This window comes from Macaca thibetana, chromosome 12, assembly GCF_024542745.1.
Source record: "Macaca thibetana thibetana isolate TM-01 chromosome 12, ASM2454274v1, whole genome shotgun sequence".
Lineage (NCBI taxonomy): Eukaryota > Metazoa > Chordata > Mammalia > Primates > Cercopithecidae > Macaca > Macaca thibetana.
The window spans coordinates 33,606,811-33,611,592 of NC_065589.1; the positions used below are offsets into that span (position 1 = coordinate 33,606,811).

At 37.7% G+C, this 4,782-nt stretch overlaps 1 pseudogene; it reads left to right on the plus strand.

Moving 5' to 3' along the window:
• Positions 1-661: 661 nt before the first annotated feature.
• LOC126932299 (heat shock cognate 71 kDa protein-like) lies at positions 662-4,454 on the plus strand (annotated as a pseudogene).
• The last annotated feature ends 328 nt before the right edge of the window (positions 4,455-4,782 follow it).

Genomic DNA, 4,782 nt, shown 5'->3' on the forward strand with positions numbered 1-4,782 from the left:
TGTATTTGACTTGAGGTCACTAATGCTGTATGGATTTCATAAAGCAAATGCAAATGTTGTAATTTTTTGTTCTTAACAGTGACAATGTAAGGTACGTACTTTTTTCCCCCCAGGAATATTCCATTCTTCGCATATTTTTATGATTTTTTTTTGTAATTTGCCTCTAAGCTTAGATAATAAATGACACAGAAATTAGGCTTTTTATTTTGAATCCACATCTCATTCTTTACCTACATCTGTAATACCAGTGAGCTCACCTAGTTATTCCATGTTGACTTCAGTAAAATTTCAGTCTTTTACAGAATCACTCACCTTCAAATGAACACACCTTGCCCTTTATGAAGTTATTTATGATGCTTTGAAGAATATTTTGGGAATGTGAAACTTTATGCAACTTTTGATTAGAAAGGAAGCCTCACATAGAAGCTAAGAATACAAACCAGGGGGTCAGACGGACTTGAGTACTAGTCACAGCTGCACCCTCAGACAAGTCAACAACTTCTGTGGGCCTCAGTTTTCTCATTTAAGATATGGAGATATTCCCAAGTTATAGTGTTCTTATGAGAATTAAATGACCTCATCCATAGGTCCCACTGAACTTAGGATGCGATAAGCCCTGAATAAATTGCAGCCCCTCTTTCTCATACACATGCTTGATGGCATGAAAACACTGGCACAGGCATTACCTGAATGCCTTCTTCTCTCAGACACCACATAAGAATTTTGTCCTTGATAAATCCATTCCTGTGCTTTTGTGATTGAACAAGAGGATAAAAAGAAAACAGAAGCTCATAAAGAGATGGAGTGAAGAGGGCTGATTCTGGAGGTGAGGGTGGTGTTGGGAGAAACCCAAGACAAACAGCTGTGAAGGGCAGTAGGTTTGAAAGAAGGAAAAGGGGAGAGTACAGCACTACTAATGAGGACATGTGTACATTGTGTGGAGTTTATGAGATGTATTTATATATTATTTTTTAAAAAAATACTTTTGTCGTATCCTTTGATCAACATCTCCCTACCTACTGCCCCAACCCCCCACATAGCCAGAACCACTATTCTACTCCTTGCTTTTATGTATTCAACATTTTTTAGATTCCACATTGGTGAGATCATGCGGTATTTGTATTTCTGTGCCTGGCTTGTTTCACTTAACATAGTGCCCTGCATGTTCATCTATATTGTCACAAAGGAACGGATTTCCTTCTTTTTGTTAAAGCTGAAAAGTACTCCATTGTGTATAGACACTATATTTTTTTTTCTCCATTCATTCTTTGATGGACATGTAGACTGACTCCATATCTTGTCTACTGGGAATAATGCTGAAAGAACATGGGACTGCAGATGAGATTTTTCTTGTTTGAAAAATCAGTATTATGATGCTCATATAATACTTTAAGAACACCAGAGCATAAAATTGAGAGAACTTTGAAAAAGCGAAAAGACTTTTTGAAAATGTTTCTCTTCTGAAAAGGATAAAATACAAAAATGGAGTGAGCACATAAATTATTTTTGGACTAGGTTTCAGAGACAAATGGAAAGTGTAAGCCAAGATGCAGAAAGCAAAAAGGAAAATAAAATTATTTGAAATAGGTTAAAGAAATGTTTCACTTACATCATGGCTAGAGGTAGACAGGTATTTTTCAGGCCTCGATTTTACATGATTTAAAGTACCATCTTTAAGAAAAAGGAATCAAAGTTAGAAAAATAAAACAGAATATTTACTGTGAATGAGAAAAAAATCACAATAAACTAAAACATGACAAATGGCATAATTATAAAATATCTTTATGACCGCGTATGGTGGCTCATGCCTGCAATCCCAGTACTTTGGGAGACAGAGGTGGGCAGATTGCTTGAGCTCAGGAGTTTAAGACCAACATGGGCAACATGGTGAAACCCCACCTCTACAAAAATTACAAATATTAGCTGGGCCTGGTGGCGCACCTGTAGTCCCAGTTATTTGAGGGGCTGAGGCAGAAGGATCGTGCCACTGCACTCCAACCTGGGTGACGAAGTCTCAAAATAAATAAATAAAATTACAATATATTTTCCCCTATATTTTGGCTTGATATTATTGATCCCTGTTTTAAATGAAAGAAAATTGTATCATAATTTTTAAAGATAGAAGAAAAAGGTCCTAGCATGGTAGATTAAATTTGTTTAATTGGTGTCTGTGATTCATAAAACCTGCAACTTCAGATTATATAGATATTTGCTGTTGGTTCTAATTTTGCAAGTTTATGTCCTACAAATGAACGAGTTACGGTAAATTTTGTTTTGGGAAATTCCCACTAACAATGGGAAAAAGAGGAGATTTTATATATAATTATGTAGGCTTCACTATCAAGTATGTTACTACAGGAAATGTCATTGTGCATGGGTATTGACCAAAACGAAAACAATCCTACACTTAAATTATTTTCGTATTTGATTAGAAGGATTGTCCACAGACAGCTTTGTGACTTCATTCATGTCAAATTGTGTTTCTCCTCTAGTGCTAACTTCTCCTTAGCTAGATACTATATATATGTGCCCGTGGACACTCTAACACTACCAAACCACCAAGGGACTTGGGAGGAAGGAGAAGTGGTTCTCTTAAACAATTGTTGTTATATGCTCAATTTTGTTTCTCCCTGATCAGGACCATGGAAGAGACTCCTACAAGTAAGAGGCCTTGAAATTTAGAGTTTTGATACCTTAGGGACGTGTCCACTCCTGAATGTAAATCTTGAATTTTACAAGGCAATGAAAAACAACTATTATTTTTAGAAACACAGTTGCTAAACTGGCTTTAAGGCACCCTGGACACCACAGTAAACTCACAAGGGTACTGCCAAATATTTTAAATTTTCTTTGGCCCTAGAAGTACCATGAAAAAAAAAAAAAAAACCCGAGATATTAAAATCATTATGAACTGAGGAAGTTAGAGAAATTTCTTTTTCTCAGACAGTGTAGAGGGGCTTGATTGGTAGTTGAAGACCCTGGTGTTCAGGCGATGTGTTTTGGGCGAGCTTTGCAGTTTGCTGTTGCCATTTTGGAGGATCATGCCTGTCCACATTTTCCACTTCAACTAAATGTTGAGTTACAGTGGATTAAAGCACATTAAAGGTGATCTCATATGAAATGAATCATCTTCAGCTGAGCCAGTTGCTCATGACCAGATAACTGAGAAAAATAGGAAGATCATTAAGGATGTCAAGCACCCGTCCAGAGTTTGCAAAAACGTTCATTAGCATTGCTCATGGCTGTAATGGCTTATCTAGATTTTCATCTGTGTAAGTGCTAAGTAGGTTATCTCATAGAATATGAAATTATTATTTCACCTTGGGAAGACTATTTCCAATGTTATGGTCATAGGGCCTAATGACTCTAATGTCAAGCTACCAAAGATCCTGGAACCATTGCTGGTCTCAATGTACTTAAAATTTTCAAAGAACCAGCTGCTGCTTCTGTTGCTTATGGTGCAGACATAAAGGTTGGAGCTGAAAGAAGTGTGCTCATCTATGACTTAAGAGATGAAATGTTTGACGTGTCTGTCCTCACTCTTGAGAATGAAATATTTGAGATCAAATCTATAGCTGGAAATACCCACTTAGGTGGAGAAGATTTTTGACAACCAAATGATCAAACATTTTATTGCTGAGTTCAAATGCAAGCATAAGGACAGTAGTGAGAACAACAGGGCTGTGTGATGCTTCTGTACTGCTTGTGATGGGCTAATTGCATTCTCCCTTCCAGCACCCAGGCCAGTATTGAGATGGATTCTCTCTGTGAAGGAACAGATATGTATACCTCCATTACTCATGCCCATTTGAAGAACTGAATGCTGTCCTGTTCCATGGCACCCAGGACCCGATAGAGATAGCCCTTCAGGACACCAAACTAGAAAAGTTGCAGATTCATGTTATTGTCCTGGTAAGTGGTTCCATCTGTATCTCCTAGATCCAAAAGCTTCCTCAATAATTATTTAGTGGAAAAGAACTGAGCAAGAGCATTGACCCTGATGAAGCTGTTGCTTACGGTGCAGCTGTCCAGGCAGCCATCCTATCTTAAGACAAATCTTAAACTGTTCAAGATTTGCTACTTTTGGATTTACTCCTCTTCTCTTTGGTAATGATGCTGCTGTAGAGTCATGACTGTTCCCACGAAATGCAATATACTTTTCTTACCAAGCAGACCCAGACCTTCACTACCTATCCTGACAACCAACCTGTATGCTCATTCAAGCTTTTGAAGGTGAGAGTGCCATAACCAAGGATAACAATTTGCTAGTTATCCAGGACAAGTTTGAGCTCACAGGCATACTTCCTGCTCCCTTTGCTGTGCCTCAAATTAAAGTCACTTGTGATATTGATGTCAATGTCATCCTCAACATCTCCTTGGTAGGAGGGGTAATAATGCCATGTGAACTACAAACTTCAGATATATTATTTAATTTATACCTTAGGAAATTTTGAGGTTAGGCATTAGAATAATCCCATTTTAAAAAATAAGTAAATCAAGGCTCTTAGGTTAAGTAAACTCTATGGCCTCAGAGTCAGTCATAGGATCTAGGACTCATACAGAGGAGGTTTCAATTTAGTGCGTACACTAACCACTATACTATCCCTCCTCCTGCCCATCTCCATTCTCTCTTCTGTTGCACCTTTTCCACTGTTTGAACTTAAGTGCCCAAATACTGCCACATCCTGAAAGCAATTTCTATCATAATAAATGTTAAGGAGGCTCTGATGAAAAATTGTACAGCATCGGAATCCTATCTTTGTGATTGATGATGTCGCTGCT